Source organism: Lacerta agilis, chromosome 5 (genome assembly GCF_009819535.1).
Source record: "Lacerta agilis isolate rLacAgi1 chromosome 5, rLacAgi1.pri, whole genome shotgun sequence".
Lineage (NCBI taxonomy): Eukaryota > Metazoa > Chordata > Lepidosauria > Squamata > Lacertidae > Lacerta > Lacerta agilis.
Window position 1 is genome coordinate 66757276 of NC_046316.1, and position 19846 is coordinate 66777121.

At 43.2% G+C, this 19846-nt stretch overlaps 1 protein-coding gene across 3 annotated transcripts in view; it reads left to right on the plus strand.

Moving 5' to 3' along the window:
• Nucleotides 1-234: 234 nt before the first annotated feature.
• The window catches only part of ACSL3 (acyl-CoA synthetase long chain family member 3), a 53803-nt gene continuing 34191 nt past the window's right edge, over nt 235-19846 (plus strand). Inside the window, exons 1-2 of one of the 3 annotated variants that reach the window (XM_033150255.1) lie at nt 235-357; nt 18107-18151. The gene's annotated coding sequence lies outside the window, so the exon portion shown is untranslated. Of the gene's footprint in view, nt 358-17243; nt 17265-18106; nt 18152-19846 lie in introns of those variants that run through there. The other 2 variants (XM_033150254.1, XM_033150256.1) reach the window with 2 other exon arrangements.

Genomic DNA, 19846 nt, shown 5'->3' on the forward strand with positions numbered 1-19846 from the left:
TTTTAGAACGCGGCAGCGCCAGCCCCTCGCGCGCCACCCCTCGCTAGCCAATGAGGATCCTCCGCCGCGGCATATGGAATGAGGATGCTCCTCGGCGGCGGTGGCGATTGTGAGGTGCGCCAGCTCGGAGCGGAAGGAAGGGAGGGAGGGAGGGGTCGGCGAGCGAGAGAGAGAGAGAGAGAGAGAGAGAGAAAGGAGGCGGTGGCGGGGCATCTCCGCGGCCTGGGTGCCGCTCATTGGCTCCGCGGGGGTTGGGCCCGCCCCCCGAAGCTGGAGCTACACAGCGCGGCCGGCCGAGGCGACCCTCGGCACACGCGCAGATCCCTTCGCCGGCTTCCCCGTTCTCCGGCCGCGGCGGTGAGTCAGGGCTGTGGAGCCGGTGGGCAGGCAGGACTCGAGCCGGGCGAACGGGCGGGCATGCGGGCGAGGGCGAGCCCAGCTTAGCGGGCCGGCGGGCCAGAGGCGGCGGCGGCGAGGCAGGAGGGTCTCTCAGGCGGCAGGAGCCTCTCAGGCGCTGGCTGACGAACAGGGTCTCTTCTCAAGGGGAGGACGGGGAGGGAAGCGCGGGATCGGGGCCCATAGCATCGGGACAGGGAGGCGGCGGCCACGGGCCCGGAGGTGCACGTGGGGAAGAGGCCGGGGCTGGGGGGCTTCGCGGCGGCGGCGGCGCTAGGCCTGCTGGATTCGGGACCACCCGATTTCATTCCGGGGCGATTAAATCCCGAGTAACTTCACACCGAGGTACACGTCGGCAGTTTCGCTTTTTATTTTGTATTTTTTTTTTGCTCGGTTTAGGCCCACGGTGGTGGCAGCTGCGTGCACGGTTTTCCCCTCGGAGGGTTTTGCTCCCGAGCAGACGTGCCCTGGGTTGCGCCGCGGCATGTACTTACTAGGACGTCCCGCCTTCCAGGCACGTCTCTTCCGTGCCCGGGGTGGGTGTGCAAAGTCGTGAGCGGTGCGCCGGAAAGGCAGCAGCTTTTTCACACGTGCAGATCCGTCGCCTGGAACCGAGTCTGCTGACAAATAAGCAGGGGGTGAGCCCTTGTGTCCGCAGGGCCGTCCTGTATAGGAGGCTACGTTGTGTTCAGTGGGATTTAGACCCCAATAGGATTTAGGTTTAGGATTGCCTAAAAAAAAACAACATTTCCTATACTCTCAGCTAGGATGGAAAAATCAGAAGTAGTAGAGCCTACACTCCTGTAAACAATAATGGGGTGCATGTGCACACACAGTTCCGAAGGCTCTGTCACTTCGTGCCTGCTAGAATTACAGTGCTAATTCTCTGCTTATGTAAAGATAGTGGAATGGCTAGGACTCCAGTTCTCTTTTAGTATGTTAGGAAGCTCTTCCAAATGTCCATATAACAACAATATGATACTGGTTGGTATAAACAAAATGTATAAACAAGCATGGAAAGAATAGGGAAAACCCACTTTTACACTGCTTCTCCTTTTGCCATGTACAAAAGGATAATAAGGCTGCAATCCTAACCCCTCTTAACTTGGGGTACACATAAATGAATTCAATAGGACTTGCTTCTCAGTAGACATAGTTAGTGTCATTAATAAATTTGGGTTAGTTTAGGTGGACCGCGCCCCCCCATGTATATGAAGACAACTTTCACTCAGATCCTGTTATAAATATGCATGTTCATTGATACACATAGCTGGGGTTGCCAAGAAATGCAGATGAGGCTGCAACCTGGCATCCATTCATATTAAGTATGTTCTGGGTGTTTAGGGAAGCTGAAGACTGAAGCTGTTATGGATTGGTTAGGCTTGTTACCAGTGAAGTTGGTAGGGATTGGCTAGTGTTGTTACTGCAAGATTCTGATCTCTCTCTCACAGAACTGTCCTCTGTGTTGGGTTGCAACAACCTCTCATGGAGACCTCTCCTGGTTTTTGTTTCTCTTTCTGATTCTGCAGAACAAGGAAAGATGTACAATAGTGTTAGTGTGGAGGATGGAAAATGTAGCCTCCCAGTCAAACATAGTTGGCTTAAATACCCTGCAGCTTAAAACACTGCTTATAAACTGATTCTGAAAATATGATAATGAGAAATTGAAATGAGCATTGTAACTAGAGGATCACAGCTAACATGATTGTATTCATACTGGCTGATGAGGTATGCATTGAGTTTGTATCAGCAGTGTAGAGTAGAGGCCAACCTGTAATGTTGCACTTCTGACATGATACTAGATTTTTTCATCAGAGTTGGAGAGGTAGTTCTTTGTTTTGAAGATGCTAATTGATTGAACTACACTGATACATGATTAATCATTAAGCTACATTGAAATCTTACTTGTTCAGTCGTTCAGTCGTGTCCGACTCTTTGTGACCCCATGGACCAGAGCACGCCAGGCACACCTATCTTTCACTGCCTCCTGCAGTTTGGCCAAACTCATGTTAGTCGCTTCGAGAACACTGTCCAACCATCTCATCCTCTGTCGTCCCCTTCTCCTTGTGCCCTCCATCTTTCCCAACATTAGGGTCTTTTCTAGGGAGTCTTCTCTTCTCATGAGGTGGCCAAAGTACTGGAGCCTCAACTTCAGGATCTGTCCTTCCAGTGAGCACTCAGGGCTGATTTCTTTAAGGATCGAAACAAAATAGAAAATTCTTTCCAGTAGCACCTTAGAGACCAACTGAGTTTGTTCTTGGTATGAGCTTTCGTGTGCATGCAGACCAACATGGCTACCCACCTGTAACTGTTCTTTAAGGATGGATAAGTTTGATCTTTTTGCAATCCATGGGACTCTCAAGAGACTCCTCCAGCACCGTAATTCAAAAGCATCAATTCTTCGGCGATCAGTCTTCTTTATGGTCCAGCTCTCACTTCCATACATTACTACTGGGGAAATTACTAGGGTTAATTAAATACCAACTGTTACGGTAAGCCTGCAACTAGCACGCATTTAATTTGTGCATATTCAGCTTTATGCATGTGGCAAAACATTAAAAAAATAAAATTAAAAAGGGGCAGGGTTCTGGGAAAAATGACTTTGGCAATTCCACCTACCATTTAACACAGTGGATTTTGACTATGCGTGATTTTTGCTTTAGGCATAATCCCCAGAACATAACTCTCACACAAGTTGAGGGTCTACTGTATTGGTAAAACATAAGTACAGGATGTTCCTTCAAAAATTTCCTGCAATTTTTCCATGTAAGCCATATTTCTGAGTGGTTTTTTCCATTTTCATTTCAGGACATAATTATGGTGTTTTGAATAATTCAAGCCTTTTGTGTACTCACTGGATCTTGTAGATAGGTGATTGCAGTTACTAATTTCAAATGGGCAAAAGTAAGGCTCTTAAAATCATGAGATTTCATGACATAACTCTGATAGGCTTTGATTAGGTTGCTTCTTGGATACACAATAGCTGACTATTCATTGTCAAGCTACATCTCCATAATATGGGAGATCAGACATATTTATATTAAAATAAAACATTAGTGTAAAGAAAAATAAACAGGCAGACCATGTAGCATAGTTCTGTGGTAATGCTATTACTTTCTCGTTTTCTGGATTGCCAGAACCAGGGATGCCAACAAGATTTTCTTGGCCTAGTACATTGTATGTAGCTTGTACTTTGCCCCTCACTCACCAAGGGTTATGAAGAAAGACATGCACCTTTTACATAGATATACCCATTTTAGCATTTACTGTATTTTTCGCTCCATAAGACGCACTTTTTTCCTCCCAAAAAGTAAGGGGAAATGTCTGTGCGTCTTATGGCGCGAATGGTGGTCCCTGGAGCTGAATTGCCCAGGGACCAAAAGCAGATCCTGCTTTTTTAAAAAGAAAGAGAGAGAAGGAGGTGTTGAAAGGACCCCGCTCAGCAGCTGATCAGCAAGAGATAGGGAGAGAGATAAGACTCCTGGCTCCCTCTGGGCCCCCGCCCCCTTGCCCAGGCCTCCATTGTTGAATGTGCCTGCAGAGGGAGGCTGTTTGTTTCCCCAGCCACATGTAACTGGCTGATTAGATTATCTTTCTGCAAACTGTAGAAAGGGCTCCTTAAATATCTGCAGAAATGTGAGTTGAACCCCATAAAAATGGGGCTTTTCCTCTTGCTTTTCACCCTTTGCAAAAGCTTTGCTTCCCCCCCTTTGCAAAAAAGCTTTGCTTTTTCCCCCTTTGCAAAAGCTTTGCTTTCCCCCTTTGCAAAAAAGCTTGCCTTTCCCCCTTTGCAAAAAGCTTTGCTTTTCCCCCTTTGCAAAAAAGCTTTGCTTTCCCCTTTGCAATAAAGCTTTGCTTTCCCCCCTTTGCAATAAAGCTTTGCTTTCCCCCCTTTGCAAAAAAGCTTTGCTTTTCCCCCTTTGCAAAAAAGCTTTGCTTTTCCCCCTTTGCAAAAGCTTTGCTTTCCCCCCCTTTGCAAAAAAAGCTTTGCTTTCCCCCCTTTGCAAAAAAAGCTTTGCTTCTCCCCATTTGCAAAAAAGCTTTGCTTTTCCCCCTTTGCAAAAAAAGCTGCACACTACTGAGCTGATCCTCAAAAAACCAGGGCTTTCCTCCTTTCCTCCTCTAAAAACTAGGTGCGTCTTATGGAACGAAAAATACGGTATATCAGCAGCAACAGTCCTCTGGAGAATTTCTTTATCCCCTCATAAGTGTGAAAGCAGAACCTCTCCATGTTGTTACTACAGTGGTACCTGGGTTTACGAACTTAATCCGTTCTGGAAGTCTGTTCTTAAACCGAGGCGCACTTTCCCTAATGAGGTCTCCCACCACCGGTGCCCTTCCACCATTCGGCTTCTGTTCTTAGACCGAGGTAAAGTTCACAAACCGGGACACTACTTCCAGTTTTGTGGAGTTCGTAAACCGAATAGTTCGTAAACAGGGCTGTTCTTAAACCAAGGTACCACTGTATAACCAACAAACAACCCCCAGCTGCATTTACTTAACCCCCAGCCCCTCATCATGCCAGGGTTGGGCTACACTTCAGAACTGTTACTCTATTCCCTCTGCCCCCAAAATGGATATACTTATAACAATATTATTATCATTGCAGGGAATTAAAATGTTCATACAGTCAATGATTGTTTTGCAAGTATTTAAACCTGAATGCAAGAGTATAAAGTCCTTGTTTCTACCTTCTGCCTTGCAGTAGCAGTTGTTTTCACGGGGCAGCAATCACTACAAGAAAAGAGGGGGGACGACAGCTTCAGAATGAACCATGCATTCTCTTCTGTTATCTGAATCCAGAAAAAAATAATCACACACATCTGAAGGAAGACCCAAAGTCAGCTTCAAAATGAACCAGGGTCTTCCTGGTTTTGGGGGTCTTCCCTGGTGGATGTGTGACTCTTAATATTTTTCTCTAGCACTTGTCTGTCACATCTGTTGTTTCAAAAATTGGCTAAAAGCACTGAAAAGCAGGAATACGCTGATGGCTCACAAAGCAGTTGTTCAGAGTGGTGCCTGCATGTCTTGCTTCATAACTCTTGGTTCGTAAAGGCTAAATACTTGTTTTTTTATTTTACTTTAAAATGAAAGTTCAGAGTCCAAACCCTGCTGGCTTTGGGCCCAGTTTAGCAGTACTCTCCTCCTGCTGGGCTTCGAGAGGGAATTATACAAAACTGCCATAATCTTGCTCTTCCAGTGGCACACTAAGGTTTCTATTACACAGGTGAATTTTTTGTGAACAGTGGTCGTATCATGGTTTGGCAGTGTTTCACAAGTACATTGAGGTGTACCAGGAATGTTATCTGTTGTTGAAGTAAATGTAATAATAGAGATAACTGTAGGCAGTGGTGCCCTACAACATGTGTCTGGATGAGCAGGAAAGGGCATTCACCATAAATGTATGGATAGTATGTGGAAATTTCTAAAGGTTCAGAGCAGTACATTAAACAGCAAGGATCATTAGTGGCACTGTGGTCTAAACCACTGAGCTGCTTGGGTTTGCAATTAGATAAATAGGTACTGCAGCAGCAGGAAGGTAAATGCTTTGGCATCTGTCATGGTGTCCCGTTGTGCCAGAGGTGGTTTAGTCATGCTGGCCACATGACCCGGAAAGCTGTCTGTGGACAAACGCCGGCTCCCTCAGTCTGAATGGAGATGAGCGCTGGAACCCCATAGTCGTTTGACTGGACTTAACCATCCAGGGGTCCTTTACCTTTACCTTTTCTTTACTAGTAGTGGGTAGGCACTTTCTTCTTTATAGCAGTTCACACCAGAGATGATGAAACATACAAAGCTATCTCTTTTCAGAATAAAATTGTATACTCTGGGAGGCAAACTGGGTTTCTGAAATTTGTAGGTGCTGTACCACAGAACTATTACCCATATATAGTGGTGTAATATGGTGTTTATTTCTCTGCTGTCACCTGCATGTGGGCACCTTTCATCATGGAAATGCTTTTCTATGTATACCATAAATTGCTTATCCCAGTGCATAGTCCTATGTGTGCTGCAACATGTTCGTAATGGTACCACAATTTATGCACTGGGCCTGTCCTTCAAGTGAGCCCAGTAGGGAAGGCTTTGATGGTGAAAATGTTTTGTGAGTGCATTGCAAAGGCTTCATTAATAAGGGCAATTGCTTATAACAAATGTTTTAAAATGTTCTGTCTTCAGTAAACTCCCACATCACCATCTTGTTTGTGAAGGAACTCCAGTGTGTTTTGCAGAATTTGGGAAATATTTGTTGGCACATATTGGCTTGGTTAAGATGTAACATTAAACTATGGTTTACCAGTATGTGTTTGAATCTTGTCTGATACCCTTTTCCCTCCCTGTCTGGTAGGGCCACAATGAGATTAAAAGTGTCAATTAATAGCAGTCCAGAGTTGTACCTGCACCCTGAACTATATAACTCATATAATGATAAACCATGGTTTACTATTATCTTAATATAGTCATTAATGTCGTGTGGAGCTCTAGTCAGACCTACCAGCCTTCACTGTGGCCTCACATGACTTTTAGAGGTGCCTTGTAGCTCTTTGGCTGTTCTCTGTGGAAGGAGACCATTTGTGTGAGCCAGGTGCTGTGCAACAAACCTTAGCCGCACGGATAGGGTGGCGTTGCTGGGGGAGGGGCGGGAGGGGCCGCCGAGTGGCACCCCACCTCCGCTGGAACCCGGGGTGGACCGCCCCCCCCCCGCGACGCCTCTGCAAACATGGATTTTTTGCTTTGCAATGTGTGAATTTACCCTAATTCTCATGTGTGAAAGAATGTAGAGTGCAAGGAATGCATATTTAAACAGTACAGTAGAACCTCGTGTTACATACCGTCCTCCTTGCGAACGCTTCGGGTTATGAGCTCTGCTAACCCGGAAGTAGATGCTCCCAGTTGTGAACTTTCTCTCGGGATGTGAGCGAAGTCACGCACCTGCAGCGCGGCAGGCGCTATTAGCAAAAACGCACCTCGGGTTATGAATGGTTTCGGTTTAAAAATGGACCTCCGGAACGAATTAAGCTGGTGACCAGAGGTTCCACTGTGAAAGGTTTGCTATTTTTCTTGCATTTTTATAGAATGTTTCACTAACAGTACAGGGTGAACATATAGCTTGTGTGACTTGTCTTAGAAAATAAATTTAAATGTAGCAATTAGACTATTTTATAATTCAAACTTTATTCTTGAAATTGCATCATTGTAACTGTAGGTGACTTTTGGGGGGCATTCAATGTACATAGATGGTATTGTATAAAAATGATAAATATGAACTTAAACTAGAACTCCTTAATCAGTTGATTAAGATATAATGGCATAGTTACCACCAACTGGCACAGGTACATCTTCTTTCTCCCTGTATAACCTGTAGCATGAGTCTAACGTGTAGCAAGCAGGCAGGAAGAAATGAGATTTTTACAGATGAGATGTGGGCCTTTTGAGAACTTATCTTCTAAAGTTCCTTGTAATGTCTTGGAGAAGCTTCTGTCTGTCTGTATACCTGTGAATATCAAAACAGGAATTTAGGAGTGAGTGTGCATTCATATGGCTGCATGGCACTTACATTCTTTGCCTTGGAGTATATTATAAATATTTTAATTAATCAATTACCAAATGACTTCTAAGCAGTTAATAGAGACCATGTACATTAATTTTTGTCCGGATAACCTGAGTGTGGTAGAAAAGATGACTTATGCAGAGGGGTCAACAAAGATGTTGTTTCAGTGGGAAACATTAAAAATGTGGGTACACTTATCCCAGACCACCTTTTTCTATGTGTTCTATAAGTTCCAGTGTTCATGGAGGGCCTGAGCCTGATGAGCTAACAATGGGTGGTATTCAACTACCGGTAAGTTATACTTGGAGTAGATGGATTAAAATGAATGAACATGACTAAGTTAGGTCCATTAATTGCAGTGGGTCTCCTCTGAGTAAAGCTTAGTTGAATACTACCCAATAGCCTTAAAGATAGGCTAGCTACTCTGCTTTATCAACATCAAGATTTCATGGTTTGGGGTATTTGCTGTCTTGATTAGCACTGAAACCTAGTCCACTTGCTGTCCTTAGGTAATCACTTTATGCTTGTAGATACTTCAGAGATTATTTAACACACTAAACTTAAATCAAGTTACATTTTTCTTGTATCTGAGGTCTAAAGTTGTTGTTGTTCAGTCGTGTCCAACTCTTCGTGACCCCATGGACCAGAGCACGCCAGGCACCCCTATCCTCCACTGCCTCCCGCAGTTTGGCCAAACTCATGCCAGTCACTTCGAGAACACTGTCCAACCATCTCATCCTCTGTCGTCCCCTTCTCCTTGTGCCCTCCATCTTTCCCAACATCAGGGTCTTTTCCAGGGAGTTTTCTCTTCTCTCTCTTTTTTTTTTAAATTTTTTTTTATTAAATTTTCAGCAAACAGGAAAGAGAAAATAGCAGAAAAAGTAATACAACACCGTATAATATCTATATCTCACATAGATCTATACCAATATCTCCAAGTAAGTAAAGAAAAGAAAAAATTATTCTTAAGCTTCTCCCTTATACCAATTCTGTGGTTTGTCACATAGCTGTTAAGATGTATTCTGTTCAATTAAAATATCTCAAATATATTTTATACTCGTTGTTTGTTACTGGAACAAGAGAAGAACAAAGAAAGAAAAGAAAAAGAATATATATATATATATATATATATATATATATATATATATATATATATAATAATAATAATAAAAATTAAAAAAAGAAAGAAAAAAACATAAACAGAGATCAAACCCATATTACCCCCCCTTCTGCTTCCCCCCAAACTTCCGCTGTTTTATTTTGTCAGGTATTTCCGCGGTTTACCCTTCTTTATTGTGTATGTCTACTGTCATCTATTTACACTCTAATAACTTAAAATACATTCTGTAAGTATAGACAATTCTTATCCATGCATGCCCAACTTACAGATTATTGTCTCATACTGTTTGTACCGGGAGTTTTCTCTTCTCATGAGGTGGCCAAAATACCTTCTAGCAACTCCTTCAACAAAATGATGGCATTGCATTTTGCTAATAAGGGAAGAAAGATGAAAATTACATGTTTCGTTTATGGTTTGCCAAAATCAGAAGTGAGGGGAGGGACAGAAGGGGCCTCTACTGCTGGCAGGAACTCCCAATGTATTTAGGAAAACGCCTGCATTAAAAGAGAAGCTCCTTCATCCCAAATATTTGTAGTTTGTGCATCTTACTGCGGGTTCACCAAGATCTAGTACTCATTTTGTGACAAACTTGTATCTGAACTGTACCACTTGCATAATTGAATGCGTTACTGTATGAAATCCTCTGGATAGAAAATGCCAGAGAAAACTTACTCCTGATAGTCTAATATTTTATTTGTAGAAGTGGGTGCAATATTCAAGTTTTATGCTGTGAAATGCCCTGAGGTCTATGGATGAAGGGCAGTATACAAACTTGATTTATTGATTATTATTATTATTATTATTATTATTCAGTTATGGAAGCGGAATCTGCAGACTGAAGTGGTATAGTCATGGTGTATCACCTCAGTAAACACCAGGGACTTATTTTTACACTTGCAGACAGGATAAGTTTGCATCTCACATCTCCCCTACCTGCAGCTTGGTCATTATTGAAGGCAACATGTCTGGGTATCTAGAGCTGGTGACTATAGTCTTCTGTTTATCCAATTAATCTTAGTCAACTACCAAGTGGTACTTAGTCACAATGATGCTCTAATTCTGTAGACAAAGGACATCTGTTGTATCTATAGTAAGGAATGTTATCTCTCTTATGTTTGAAAGGCTTAGTAATAAAGGTTTTCATTGTTTCTTAACCATGCACACATGATGCAAAGCCTAAGCAACTTTTTGATCTCATTGGATAAATGAATCCGGTGGGAATTACAAAAGATGAAAGTGTTGGGGCTGCTTGGCATCGTACAGCAATGAATTAGCATCATATACTAACCACATCTTACTGTAACATTTGAGTGTTACTCATGTTTCTGAAAATACAGAACAAATGCCTTGAGGACTTCCTCAAGTGTGCATACAAGTCTAAAGTTGTAACATACTGTACACCCCTGCTCACATTTTTAAAGGCTCTTTTCACATTGAGACCTGATTGTACTCCAGAATTTGGTACCTCAGATGTCAACAGGGACAGCAAAAAAGACCATTTTATTGTATCAAAAAGAAAATAAGCATTTTTACTAAAAAAAAGAGAGTTAACAATAGGCTGAATTAAAAACCAATAAAAGAGTATAATTAATTATATTGAAAAGCATGCCTCAGAACATAGAAAAACTAGGATGCAGTAAAATTGGTTAGACAAAGTAGAGTGTTATGTTGGATGAAGAAGATTTGGCTGAAGTTGATATTGGAAGGAAAACGTATACTGAGTAGAACAGGGATGGTGAACCTCTAGAGTCTTCAGGCCAAACTTGACCCAGCAGGGGTTCAGATTTGTCCACAAGTGTGATTTCCCCAAATTATGCCCACCTGCAGTAAAGCAGCAGTCCAGAGGTCAGCAACCTTTTTCAGCCATGGGCCGGTCCACCGTCCCTCAGACCATGTGGTGGGCTGCACTATATTTTGAAAAAATAATAATGAATTCCTATGCCCCACAAATAACCCAGAGATGCATTTTAAATAAAAGCACACATTCTATTCATGTAAAAACACCAGGCAGCCCCCACAAATAATCCATAGATGCATTTTAAATAAAAGGACACATTCTACTCATGTAAAAACACGCTGATTCCTGGACCGTCCAGGTCAGATTGAGAAGGCAATTGGGCTGCATCCGGCCCCTGGGCCTTAGGTTGCCTACCCTTGCGTAGTCTGTGATCACAAAGTGAGCAAAGTAGAAGGAGAGATTTAGCACAGGAAAAGGGCAGATTTCCCTCAAGAAGGGACCCAATTAGGGGCTTGAAAGCACAAGATAAAAGGAGCAGGGAGAGAAAAGGACTGGCCAAGACAGAGACTGGGATGACAGTAAAAAGCTAAAAGAGAAGGGGCATTCTGCTCTATGAAGCAGAAAGTGGGTGAAGTAGATGGCTTGGGGCTAGTAGAGAAGGCAAGGGGAAAAAACAAAGGGTTTGGCTAGCCAGTGGACTTGCTTGCCAGGGAAGAGAGTGATATAAAGTATAACAAGAGGAGCGAGATTTCATATCTGCCTTTATTTCTCAGGTGTTGGAGTTTGTTGGGGTGGTAGTATGGAGACCTCTGAAGTGAGAAGTAGCAGAGGGTAGAAAAGAGTCAAGAACGGCGATGTCAAGGGTGGTGATGTATTTGCTATTGTGTGGAAAGTGACATATCTGTAAAGGTAAAGGGATCCCTGACCATTAGGTCCAGTTGCGGACGATTCTCGGGTTGCGGCGCTCATCTCGCTTTATTGGCCGAGGGAGCCAGCGTACAGCTTCTGGATCATGTGGCCAGCATGACTAAGCCGCTTCTGGCGAACCAGAGCAGTGCACGGAAACGCTGTTTACCTCTCCGCCGGAGCGATACCTATTTATCTACTTGCACTTTGACGTGCTTTCAAACTGCTAGGTTGGCAGGAGCAGGGACTGAGCAATGGGAGCTCACACCGAAGTGGGGATTTGAACCGCCGATCTTCTGATTGGCAAGCTCTAGGCTCTGTAGTGGGTTCCAAAGATTCCTAGTTGCTAAGGTGAAAAACATGTTTTATTCTCAAATTGGGCTTAAATATTAAAATAACATAGACTACAAATGCTGTATTCCTGGTAGTAATTGGGTGTTAAAAGTTTTTTAATGGTGCCAGACAGGAAGCTTGTCCTAAATATCTGAGGTATGGCTCCTACAAGTGCATTTTTATTCTGCTGTCCCAATGAGTAGGAGGAAAAGGATTAATTGTGGGTTTTCTGGTGGGAGCCTTGGGCCTTTGAAACTACCAGATTAGCTATTGTGGGGAAAGAAGTAAGATTTTAGGTATTTGCATCTTGGCTTCACAATGTTTAGAAGGTGTCTATTGTTCTTTTCTTTAACTTTCAACTTAGAAGTATTTAGAAAGATTTACAGTGAAGGAGAGACAATCAATTGATTTCACAGGAGGTGTTGTATCTCTTGAATGTGCTCTGACTGAGTTACTTTAATGGAGATTCTCTCCAGACCAAATTAACTTCACTTCTCAGGTACAGGCTACCAAAACAAAAGCTAGATTTTTGGGGGTACTTTGTAACAAATTATCCAACTTTCAGTTAGTAAGTGTTTAACATATGAATGAATCTGAAGAAGTGTGCATGCACACGAAAGCTCATACCAAGAACAAACTTAGTTGGTCTCTAAGGTGCTACTGGAAGGATTTTTTTTATTTTTTATTTTGTTTTGCATATGAATGACTGTAGCGCAGTTGTGCATGGAAAGGATTCCAAGTTCAGTTCCTGGTATCTCCAGGTAGGCCTGGGGGAAAACTGTCTTGAAATTCCAGAGACCTATTGCCAGTCATTGTTGAGAATGCAGACCATAAGCAAGCCGGACCAGTGGTCTGATTTTGGTATAAGGCAACTTATACCAAAAGCACAACTAGCAGAAGGAAACTCCACATGTTAAAAGAAAGATTTCTTGGAGACTGCTTCTCCTCTTACATGTACTGATTGCTTCCTCGGCTTCTGGTTTGTGATTATCACAGTTGGCTGCAATGCCTGAGTAGTGCAATTTGGATTGTGAGTGACTACTAGTTAATAGTAAGAGATATTCAAGAAGTTACATTGACAGGTGATTGACATGACAAAGCATCAATCATTACCAGCCCATGCTAATTCAACCCCAAACCTGTCACTAAGTAACAGTGCATAATAGGAACAGTACATGAGCCATGAAGAAGCCACTATTTCATCCTCCCCCCCTCCTTTGCTGCCTTCTGTCATGCAGTTATTTTATAGCCCAGGCAAAAGATGCTCCTGCTTCCTTGCCTAGTCTTCACTATCAATGACTGCATGAACAATTCCTATTCTCTTTTGCTCTGGTATTTCTGTTGTCTGTTATTGGAGATAACTCCACCCCCTTCATGATCCAGTGTATTGAAGAAAGTGTTGGATTCTAGTAATATGCTTTCAATCCTCAGTGTGGCCTGGGTTGTGGAATATCTCTCCTATCCTTTCGCAATCTCTGAAACAGTTACAAAAAAGGGTCATGTACAGTCATTGTGTTGCACAACTAAGTGAGATACTGCTAGCTAAACAGTCAGTCTTAAACTACTTCATAAAGTATATGGTGTTATCTTTATGGACCTTAGACTTCTGATTGCCGTACCTCAGATAGTGTGAGAGACCTGGAAACTACTGAGCCTCTTGGGCTTGCTGATTGGAAGGTCTGCGGTTCAAATACGCACAACAGGGTGAGCTCCCGTTGCTCTGTCCCAGCTTCTGCCAGCCTAGCAGTTCAAAAGCACACCAGTGCAAGTAGATAAATAGGTACCACTGCGGCAGGAAGGTAAACAGTGTTTCCATGTGCTCTGACACTCATCACGGTGTCCCATTGTGCCAGAAGCGGTTTAGTCATGCTGTCCACATGACGCGGAAAGCTGTCTGTGGACAAACGCTGGCTCCCCCAGCCTGAAAAGCGAGATGAGCACCGCAACCCCATAGTCACCTTTGACTGGACTTAACCCGTCCAGGGGTCCTTTACCTTTTTTCTATATATATGATTCATCTGAGGTATATACTGTATAATTTTGCTTGTCAGCTTTAAGCTGTGGCTTTTCAATAACTTCTCTCAGTGCAGAGTTCATCTTTGGAATAAATTGCCATAGATTGTTCTTATGCCTCAGTGCATAAAATAGCTCTCTTAAAACCACTTAAGGGATGACTAATGTGTTTGTGGCTATTAAATCAGTCTTGTATTTAACAACTTGCCAGGTAGCTGTGAGTGATGAGGAATTCTATGCAGGTGAGTACTCTTGCCACACTTCACTTGGATACCATGTTAACTGCAAAGGATGGAAAACTCCTACTCTTCCACATTCAACACAGGAGGGAGGCCCTGTTTTTCTTTCTAATAGAAGGCAAGCTTTTTGTTTTGTTTTCACTAGCCTGCTAAGAGGCCACTAAGTTTGCATTTCCATACTAGCTGCAGAGAAGGGGGCTTGTACTAACTTTTTTGCTGGGGAGTAAGCTTTGTGAGCTTAATTTACAAGGCTATACTAAATCACAAAACACTATCTTTAATGTAGAGAATATACTTCTGGGTTTTAGGTAGCAATTGACTAACAAAGCGTGAAAATCATCCTGCTCTTGTGAAATCCTCTACAGGCATCTGACCAGGAATTCCTTTCTAAAGTGAGCAGTGCTGGTGCTCAAGACCCCATGGAAGTACTAGGCTCTTATATTGGAAGGGTTTATTCTAATTTACAATACAGTGTGATATAATTACTTGGGATAAGAGGGAGAACACTCGTGTGTATGGTCAATTCTAGAAGTTGGATAGCTATGTTAGAGAGTTACAGATTATGTCATAGGTTTTCAACCTTTTTGAGTCCATCAACTTGACCAACTACATTCTTTCTGTGGCACCCCGTGGAGCTCAGGAGCCCAGTTATGTCACCCCTTGCCAGCAGAGCTGGCAGCCTCTCACCTGTTTTTGAACACCCTCCCTTGTGGAGTGTTCCCTTGACCTCTTCTACTCTCCCTTCTCCTTGGGAGTCCTCTGAGTGGCTGCCCGTCCCTGGTCTCTGAGCTGCCCCCCCCCAAGAGAGGTGCTTCCCAAAGGCACCATTCACCTGCAGAGCTTATAGCCAGGACTGCTGCAATAAAACAGCTGTGCAAGCATCAGAGGTAGGACAGAGGCATTAGAGGAAAGTGTGACAGAGGCCAGTGTTGCCAGCGGCACCCCTGACCATAATTCAAGGCACCCCAGGGTGCAACGGCATACTGGTTGAAAACCACTGGATTATGTGTTCGATGGCACTGCTGTGTTATAATGTCCAAGGCTAAATCCATGCATTTCCCATTAGTGAAGAGCCAACATTAAGCTCTGCATCTGGTTAGCCAGTACTGCTGACAGAATGTCTGATTTAATACTGGTTGCCATTTCTTCCCGATACTGTGCATATAACATCAAGCAGTATTTGCAAAGGTAGAGCTTTCCTCATCTTTTTGATGCAATTATGGAAAGAGCTGTAGTAATTGAATCTACTACAGTATAATTAACCTATAAAGTGATAGAGAGGGGCAAGGATTTTTTAAAATCAGTTCACAGGTAAGCAAACAAATGGTAGACATTTACATTTGCAGTTTACTAAACATGGACAATAAAAACCTTATTAATTCACATCTTTTTTTAAATAAAGTATAGCAATTATTACTTTGGCTGTATTAGCAGAATAATACTATGTCTACAGCAATGTAGAATGAATAAGAATACCCCACAATTGCCACCTTTTTATAGTGTGAAAACTTGTTTTGCCTGAAAGCTTGTTTATAATTTAAAAAGCCACCAAGGAAATTTGGAATCTAAAGGCGTATTAATAAAATCTTTACCAAATAAAATCTTAAGGCTGTTGGTGTGCCCAATACATGGTCATTTCACAGATCACTAGACTGTATTGCTTTTGTGTGGCAGTCAACATTTAATGTTTACTATCCTGGTGAACTAATAAAAAGCTCCAGACAAAATAAAAAAATTCCTTCCAGTAGCACCTTAGAGACACTTCTGAAGAAGTGTGCATGCACACGAAAGCTCATACCAAGAACAAACTTAGTTGCTCTCTAAGGTGCTACTGGAAGGAATTTTTTTATTTCTTATTTTGTTTTGACTGGCAGACCGACCTGGCTACCTACCTGTAAAAAGCTCCAGAGTAAAACATCTATGTCATGTATCGTTATAACAGTTTGTTTACCTTCACACACCCCAACTTGCTGTTGACTTGCTCAGATTATATAGTTTTGATGACTATCTTGGTAAAAGAGTTTGAAATTGAAGTAAGCATTCCAGTGCATTAGGCTGCATACATGCTTTAAGAGTGCTGATTGTCAAACTTGGTGACAGGACTTGCCCAAGGGACGAGGAAACTGGTCCTCCAGACATTGTTGTACTTCATTTCCCAGCAGCCCCAGCCAGCCAGGCCAGTGAGCCCAAGATGATGGGAACTGTAGTCCAAATTTTAATAGATTAACCTTCGGGAAAAGTGTTATGAAGTAGCGTACGAGACCCGTAAAAACCAACACAAGGCAGTTTAACCCACACTCCTATAGCTGCATTGAATCGTAACACATTCAAGGTAGCAGGGAAAACCCTAAAAGTTTGTAAGATCGCTCTTAAAGCATGTTGCAGCTCTCCTAAACTGGTGATGGGCTCGTTGGGCGTTTCCCGCTCCTGTGCAGAAACATGTGCAACCGGCTTCCTTAAAACTACTGGGAGCTCCATAGCGGAGATTTTCACCCCCTCCCCCCCATTGAAACAACCGCAGCCACACCTTAGAAGGTAGGGCTCCAACCCGGCAGCTAAACCTTGCTTATCTTTTGACACCGAATCCCTGTGGAATGCGCGAGAAGCCACGTTTCCCCGATACGCGGCGCTCCCTGAGGGGGGTGGAGTTTACGGGCTGGGCGTGGAAACAGGCCAGTGCCTGCCGGCTTGCAGCCACGTGGGCTCAGAGAGCGGCTCCTTTTGTCTTGGTCTCGGATGGGGAGGGGCGGGCTAGAGGGAAGCGGCCGCTGTTCGAACCGCGTCACAAAGCGGATTTTCCGTTTCCACGGCAACGCCGCCTCCTCCTCCTCCGAGGCTGCTCTCAACCCCCGGGACAAGGAATCGGATGGCAGTGGGTGCTGCCTGGTACACCTAGCGGGTGGGGGGCGGGGGGACGAAGGTCGCCTTCCCTCCCTCCCTCCCGCCCACCAAGGGATCCCACTTGGCCAGGTAAGGTTTGCACCCCAGCCAGAGTTGCACCTTTAGAAACAGCGCTGCGCCTCCTCCGTCATCCGGGTGACGACGCTGAAAGACGCCAAGCAAGCGTCACTCGGCTCCCTCAGCGTCTTCTCTTTGCCAACTTCCACGCGTTTCCCCCGAAGCTATATACAGTATATATATCTAGATACAAGTTGCCCCAACGCTTTCCTGTTAGAAATGAATGGCAAAGGCGATTGTTCCGTTCTTTGATTTTAGCTCCAATTTTAAGATGCTTATCCCCACTACTGGTTTTTTTGTTTTTAAGATAGCGAGCCACCAGCACAGCGGAAGAAATAAAACATTAAGGCACATGTGCTATCAAAAAGGAAAGAGGCCCCAAATAATCTTTCCTTTAATCAACGTAATTAGTTTCAGATTTGACAGTTTCCCCTTGAACTGAATAATGCTGCTGCATAGCTTTTGATGGGGCTAGATTATCACCAGGCTTCTCACCCAACACCTGTTACTGCTGCTAGTTGATGAAGTAGCTGAAGACTAACTGCAGTCCTATGTACACTGATCCAGTCTCCCAAGTAAATGTGCATAGGATTGCAGGCTAAGGTTGCAATCACACCAGAATGTAAGACCAATTTAACTCCCATCACACTTAGTAGACACACATAGGATTGTATGTGAAGTACATATAAAATAGATCAGTAGCATAAATTTTGTATCTGGGTGTTTTCAATCCATTATTTTCTATATTGTCTCCACCCAAATGGGGGCAGAAGCAAATGGTTTGCTGGTTCACTGTGGAGCTTGATATATGTTACAGCAAAGTAATTTTGTGACATATTTTTCTTTGTTTGCAGTATAGCCCTGAAATGCAACTGAGCAGTGCACAGAAAGTTCAGCAGGTAGTAAAATTTAATTGTATAATGAGCAAACAACTTTATGATATATATGTAAAATTAATAGCAAGGTGCATTTGTTAAAATAGTTTTTTTATTTGTTTATTACATTTATAGTCCACCTTTCCTCCAAGTAACTCAAGGTGGCATACATAATTCTCCCTCTCCTCATGTTAGCCTAACCTACCTCATGGGGTTGTTATGAGGATGAGTGATGGTGACAGGCCCAAGGCCACTTAAGGAACTTTATGACCGAATAGGGTTTTGAACTGGGCGGTCTCCCAAGTTTTTGTCCATCACTAACCATTACACCACACTAGCTTTAGCTGATAACTCATGCATTTTTACTTCTGCTCTGCATTATACTTCCGCCCTGTAAAAGGTGCAGGGGAGCAACTGTGGGTAGGATTGTGTTTTAAGTGGATGTTTCCTTTTCATTAACAGCTGTAAATTCACATCATGTACTGTATGGACTTACACATTGTTTCCCTTCCATGTTTAACTCTACCAAGTGAAACCCTTAAACACACAGCTGACAAACAGCCACAAAATACCCAACCATGTACGCCAGCAGTAGTGCATCTGATGATAACATATGCAGGCTAATGCAATCAAATAAAAGTATGTAGTGAGTATGGTGATACCAAGCTAGAAAAATATATATTCAGGTTTTGTTTCTGGATTAAATATGAAGCGTAATATCCCCCCTTCAACACCAGCATCACTGTCATATTCTGCATCTGTTTTTAGATATTTAATCATTTTGTGTATGCTTAAATTGAGTATAAATTAAATTGATAATAATTCTGATAATCATGGGTCCTTGTTAATCTTTTTGATAATTTGACTCTGTGTAAACGCCCTCATGCACTGTTCTCAGAAAAAAGCAACCAAGTTCAGGACCAAGTACAGATATTATCAAACATTCCATAACTTTTCCTTAGACCATCTGAATGGAATTCATGGATTGCAGTTTGAGAAACTGTGCCCTAGGACTTCACTCGCATATTATCATAGAAACATAGAATTGGAAGGGACCACAAGGGTCATCTGGGATGTGGGTGGCGCTGTGGTCTAAACCACTGAGCCTAGGGCTTGCTGATCAGAAGGTTGGCAGTTCAAATCCCCGCGATGGGGTGAGCTCCCGTTGCTCGGTCCCGGCTCCTGCCAACCTAGCAGTTCGAAAGCACGTCAAAGTGCAAGTAGATAAATAGGTACCGCTCCGGCGGGAAGGTAAACGGCGTTTCCGTGTGCTGCTCTGGTTCACCAGAAGTGGCTTAGTCATGCTGTCCACATGACCCGGAAGCTGTACGCCGGCTCCCTCGGCCTATAGAGCGAGATGAGTGCTGCAACCCCAGAGTCCGCGACTGGACCTAACGGTCAGGGGTACCTTTACCTTCTTTACAAGGGTCATCTAGTCCAACCCCCTGCAATACAGTAATTTTTTTCTCAGTGTGGGGCTCGAACCCACGATCCTGAGATTTAGAGCCATATTCTCTACTGACTGAGTTATCTAGTAAAAGCTCATTATTTCCATATTAGATTTGACTGTTGCAAACTGAGTTGAATGCTGTTGTTAAAAAAGAACAAACCTTATCAAGGTTCAGCGATTGTCAAGGTGATTCTAATTTTTTTTTAAAACCCAGACAACCCACTTACCTACCAAAAATGAGAACTGTACACTAGAAGTTCTTGTAGTTT